Here is a 6560-nt window from a genome sequence, read left to right on the forward strand (position 1 = left end):
TATACAATTAATACTATAACAACACAAAAAAACCCTCTAAAAAAGTTAATAAACAAAAATCATAACTCAAAATTTAATTAAACAACAAGAAAAAGTAAAAACACAAAAATGTTTCCAGCGTCTTTCCTGTTCTAAAAAAAACACAATGGTGAGTGCAAAAGCCGTTGTTTCTTTTTGTTTATCATTGTGTTTTGTGTTTATTTTCGTCATTGATTATGTCTTTTTTTCTTTATTTTGTGTTATATTACTTAACATTGTGCTATATTTTGTTCGACATTGTGTTATATTTTGTGATCTTTTGTGTCTTTTTTAGTTATAATTGTGTCTTTTGTTCATTTTCGTCATTGTTTCTTATCGTCAATTTTTTTATTTTTATATTTTGTATTCTTTTTTTGAATGGGAATGGTGGCGGAAACATTTTAGTTTTTTAAAAATTTTCGCTTTTTATTTATATTTTGATTTACGATTTTTTTATTATTTTTTCTGAATTTATTTTTATGGGTTTTTTGTGTGGTCACAAATACTTCTCACACTTCTCATTTTTGTCTTCCTTTGTATTTTAACTTTACCCTGTCGGGCCAAAATAAAGTACTTTTTGGTATTGTAAGCTATACCGGTGTCGATACCGTGACGACACAGTGACGAACTGAACCAACTCTGACTAAACAACATCAATGCCACTATCGGTATTTTTGGAACCGGTAATATTATTCATTTTTACAGCATTGGGTCAATCTAAAACACACGCTGATTGCCATAGCACGATATTATGGGTATTTTTGTCGGTTACTATAGTGAGTGTCGGTACCTTTACAAAATAAATTGATACCGACCGAACTCATGCATATCACACATGTTACATTTTGCTAGTTTTTGAACAAAATGTGTTTTAAGGTTACTCCAAACTTAATTCAACCAATACAAAAGTTAACACTTACAAGTATTGCAGATTAGCAAGTTGACCAAGCTGCGGAACTAGTTCATCGCTCAAGTTTGCGTTTCCAAGATCACTGCGTTTAACAAATCCCACAACATAGTATTCTTTATGAGACTACGCTATAAAAAGAAGTGCTACTTCAAGATCTCAAAAATAGTGAAGAAGCTTACATTCGAGTAACACTGTTTTCACCGTTGCAAGTAACATGAAACCAAAGACATGGATTCACCATAGTTGGATCCCAACTTTGCATAACATTGTTAGGATCGCTTAGGTGCGTCTTTAATGCATACAATGCGTCAACTTTTCTACACCAAGGTTAGGGTTATCAGCTTATCATAAGTTGTTAAATTAATGAAGTTTTACTATAGGTGACAAATTCCGACACAGACACCTTGGGTTCTCACATCTAGACTGTTTAAAAATTTGGTCGTGTTTGGGTTGACTTGCTTAGTTATACAAGTCGACCAACCAACCCAATTAAAACGTTTACAGCTTGTTAGAAATCAGGCCTCAATAATCAAACACGAGAAGACAATTTTGATCAACTCGTTCAACTCTTTGCTTTATTGAAAAAAAATTGAAAAACTTAACCAAACATAAATTATCAACCATACTAATCTATTTATACTAAATTCAAACCTAAACCAACTATAACCCGAACTCTTATAAACTTATCCTCATAAAAAGATAATTATAATTACTTTAAACATTTCAATAAATTTAAATAAGTGACTCAAACTCTAATAATTTAAATAGTTATCAAGATTAATGCTTCACAACTTAATAGTTATCCAGCAACCCTTGAGTCATCTAGATAGATGAATTATATGGTCAAGTTCTGATTACACTATATTAAATGTGTGCTGGTTAAATTAAGTTGATGTTTTTTCAGACATATAAAAATACTGTTATTGGGTTCTACAAATTCAACCCACAAACCCGACACACACTCCTATGAACATAATGCATTTCTAAAAAATCGGCATCAAGAAAACACGTACCTTCAGAATTTCCATAAACACTCGATATTTTATATAATACCAAAATAAACAAGAGCAGAGCAGAAGATGAAAACAAAACTGGAATCCGATCCATTTCACATAAATAGATATTGTTAGGATCGGGCCTGACAATTACTAACCCAAATGATTGGAACTCGAAACACCAACTTGTAACTTTAAAAACAGCTTCAACGTTCAAACTGACACCTAACTTATTATATAGCATCCATAAATAACAATTGTATAACTATTTTAAGGAAGTGTACAAGCAAGAAAATTTCATATTAATTATTGTGGATTTTATTTGGTCAAAAGATAAAAAAAAAGGAAAAAAAAGGAAAGAGTTGACTCGACCTTCGGTTTGGCCAAGTCGTTGTAGAAAGCTTCTAGCATTATTTCAAGTAATTATTGTGGGATTCAAAGCTTCGAGTATCATTTCTTTTTGTTATTTATGTTTAAAAAACAAAGTGGTTGTAGACTTGTAGGAAAAGTTAGGAGTGAGACCTGATAGGCACTAGTAAAGTAGGACAACAACTTGAATTTAGCATTTTTTTATTATTAATGTTAAATATTTATAATTCATGCGTGAAAAGGTGGATAAAAGATATGAAATTAGGCTGATGTGGAATTGGATGTTCAACTAATCCAATTTCGAATATTCAATTATTAGAATTGAATTATTTGAATTTTGAACCTAGATTTGAATTTGAAATAGATTTGACAAATTTGATTTGCTTCGAATTCAAAATAGCTAATTTGAAATTCGATTCAAATTCAGTTCCGAAAATCTATTTTAATTTCAATTTCAAAACGGCTACAATTTTACGTTTTTATAACAACAAAGTACAATTATATAATAAAAATAAATCATTTAAATTTATAACATCTAAAATATTTAAAGTGGTAACATCTAGTTACATGAATTAATAATAAAAATGACAAAATTTCAATTTTTATTCTTCAGACTTTATAAAATTTCTATAATTTATCTTTTAACTTCGCCTGGCCCTTTTTACTTAACATTTATCAGGCGAAGTTCAAGTTGAGGCGAAGTTGTCCCCAACTCGCCCCACCTCTAACTTCGCCTATACATAATAAATCATAACTTCGCTCATGGTAACAGGCGAACTTGTGATTTGCCTTGACATATCTCTAACTTAGACTGTTTGTGTTGCAGAAATGGCAGCTGTAGCTGGAGCAGGTGGTGCAGGCGGTGACGAAGGAGGAGATAACCATCGAAACCGGCGGTCCAAGATGGAAAGAAGGCTACGCTCAGTGGGAAACGATGAGACAGAATGGGAAGAGCAGCCAAGATGGAAAGAAGGCTATGCTCAGTGGTTCGTAAAAACTAAGAAACCGGCGGTCCCTACTATGTTCAAGAAAACTTACAACATCAGGGGTTATGCTGAATCGAAGAAGGGGATTATATGCTGGTTATATGATGAGCAGTTGAGGCTGTTTGTGATTAAAAGGTATGATGGGGTTCAGTACTTCAAAAGGCTGTTGAGATCGTTGAATACATTGCCAGAATGTGAAGTGAAGGACTTAGCCAGATTGGGGTTGATAAACAGAAGTGATGATAACATGGCTAGAGTCATTGGGAAGATAGTATGGAAGGAAAGTATAAAGGAGAAGAAGTTCGAGCTGTTGAAACCACAGAAAGGAAAGCTCGTTGAAGACAAAGATAGAGGAATGAGAGCGGATGGCAAGCCTTGGATGATCATGAAGTATAAGCCGATCCGGTGTCTAAAAGAAGTGCCGATGAAACAAATGCCCAAGGATGTGCTCAAAGATCTGAAGTGGTGGTACGTTGATTGTGAAACAGCTGAAGCAGTAATGGAGGATGAAGATGAACAAGAGCTGCTGAGAGTGTATGATCCAATGCACTTGGTGAATTTGTCTCAAGCTGATCTGCAGGTGCTGAACGAGAAGAAGATATTTTATATTCCCGCTTGGAAAGAAGAAGCGAAGAAATATCAAAGAATAGTATCAGTTTGTGTACGAGAAGGAGTTCATGCTTGAAGTTGAAAGATACAAGATTGTTGAAGATTACAAGACACGTGCTTGAAGATAGAGATATGAAGCTACTACCAAGGGGGAGTCTGTTGGTACATGATGTCAGTAGTTCAGTGTCTAGTGTCTGTAATCGAGTTAGTTGGATTTTTGTTTTGTATGTAAGCGAAGTTCTCACAAGTTCGCTGATATAGGCGAACTTGTGGAACAAGCGAAGTTAGGAACAACTTCGCCTAAACATGTTAGGCGAAGTTGTCGACTGTTAAATAGTCTAGGTTACGGCTGTGTTTCATAGAAGGAGAGGTAACGAGTTATTCAGTTTGTGTAATCGGTGATCAGTGAATCACGTGTTTCCAGTTGCAATAGAACGTGTCTTTGTTTATTGTAACGTGTGTTTGATCGTGTTAACGTGTATCGTCTTCTACGCTCGTAACGTCTTACATAGGGATTCCGCACCTACGTAGAACGAGATATTCCGTGTAGATCCGGCTGGGAACCTACAGAATTTAACATTTTTTTATTATTAATGTTAAATATTTATAATTCACGTGTGAAAAGGTGGATAAAAGATATGAAATTAGGCTGATGTGGAATTGGATGTTCAACTAATCCAATTTCGAATATTCAATTATTAGAATTGAATTATTTGAATTTTGAACTTAGATTTGAATTTGAAATAGATTTGACAAAGTTGATTTGCTTCGAATTCAAAATAGCTAATTTGAAATTCGATTCAAATTCAGTTCAGAAAATCTATTTTAATTTCAATTTCAAAACGGCTACAAATTTACGTTTTTATAACAACAAAGTACAATTATATAATAAAAATAAATCATTTAAATTTATAACATCTAAAATATTTAAAGTGGTAACATCCAGTTACATGAATTAATAATAAAAATGACAAAATTTCAATTTTTATTCTTCAGACTTTATAAAATTTCTATAATTTATCTTTTAACAAATATGTATATCTATTATAATAATAATAATAATAATAATAATAATAACATCAACAACAACAATAATAAAATCTATAAATTGAATTCGAATTTATAATCATAAATTCCTCTCCGATTCAAAATTCAATTACTAAATATTCGAATTCGAGCCAAATCGAATTTGAATAATTGAAAATTGAATTCAAACCTTGAACTTTGAATGTGAGTCGAATCGAATTCCAAGTTCCTCGAGTTCGATTTGAATACTGAACACCCCTAGTTGTGAAGAATTGTTATTTAATAAAATATTTACGTTAAAAAAATTTGAAATTCATGCCGTAGTTTGTTGTGAAGGGTTGTAGTGTTGTTTGAGGTGGTGTAAAAGCATGAAGCGAAAAACTGCGCTGCATGCACAAGACCATTGGCATGTAGGGTCTACGTGGAGAATTCATCAGTGTGATGGTTGGTTGGCAGCAATAATATTAGGGAAAATTCCGAAAATAGGCATTTATGAAAACGTTTTTCAGGTTTTAGGTATTATTTGCAAGAAATTCCCAAACTATGTATTATAAACTTGATGTGGTGTGAGATATATATATTTTTATTAAAGATTTATCACACTTTGTTGGGTTTTAAAAATGGTTTTCACCTAGACTTAACCACACACACAAAAGGCAAGTGTACCCATCGTGTGGTAATATAGTAACGGCGAGAACCAGGTATCAATCCATGGACATGTAAATTTTAATATCAAACATTTGCAAATATAATAACTGTGAGAAATGAGCTTAATTGATTTGTTTTAAGATTAATTTTTTAAAAAAACTCGTAACAATAAATTAAAGCAAGTAACACGATAATGGAGATAAACAAGAATTAAGAAGCTATCACCTTAACTTAGAATCCACTTGACTTTTAATGATGGTAAACTTAAATATATGATAAATTCACTATTTTGTTTTAAAAAGAATAGTTTCTAGTTATAGATAACCATCCAAATGATTTTTTTGGAAAACTTAGTACGAATTATATACAAACTAATCACCTTAAATCATACTATAATGTAAGTGAACCATTATGTTGAAATTTAAAGATATAGATTATCATTAAATTACGAAACTCAATCTAACAACTGGTCGGAAAGATTACATGAACAACACATAATCCACCTATGGTTGATTAAATTAGACTAAGTTCAAGTATTCATTTGATTTATGAATTTTCAACCCAAGTGTAATAGTAAAATAGTTGTGTTAACAAATTATTTATAATATTACTTAACAAGAATATCAATTCATAACAAATGTTCAATCTTTTCAAATCTAAACATGAGGATATGTGTTTAACCATTTTTCATGTAGCATACAATAATTATTTTAACTATTTCAAGATTAAAAGTTATAAAGTTGTATGAACAACATTTATAAATAAATGATAAAATCAAGAGTCTTTCAACATAACAAGATGTACCATTTATAATTCTTGTATGTTACTTTCAATTGTTTAAACACAATATTACATCAAAAGATAACCAAGAACTAGTCATTATTTTAACATAAAATTATGATATATTAATTCCAACCATCAAAAGTTGTCAAGTTTCATCATGGGTTAAGGTGATCTAAAGAGTTTTAGCTCATAATAATTATAAAAGATACACCAAAA

The 6560-nt window shown here is 31.4% G+C and overlaps 1 long non-coding RNA gene across 1 annotated transcript; it reads right to left on the bottom strand.

The window, feature by feature from the left end:
- Positions 1 to 929: 929 nt before the first annotated feature.
- LOC143636626 (uncharacterized) lies at positions 930 to 2317 on the bottom strand. The gene is made up of 3 exons (XR_013154273.1): positions 1942 to 2317; positions 1108 to 1240; positions 930 to 1010 (listed from the first exon to the last, which is right to left on the bottom strand). It is a non-coding gene; the product is annotated as an uncharacterized LOC143636626 (long non-coding RNA).
- Positions 2318 to 6560: the final 4243 nt, after the last annotated feature.

The sequence above is a fragment of the Bidens hawaiensis genome, unplaced genomic scaffold (genome assembly GCF_021521415.1).
Source record: "Bidens hawaiensis isolate Kalapana, Puna unplaced genomic scaffold, B.hawaiensis_p1.1 tig00000599_1, whole genome shotgun sequence".
In the NCBI taxonomy this organism is placed as follows: domain Eukaryota; kingdom Viridiplantae; phylum Streptophyta; class Magnoliopsida; order Asterales; family Asteraceae; genus Bidens; species Bidens hawaiensis.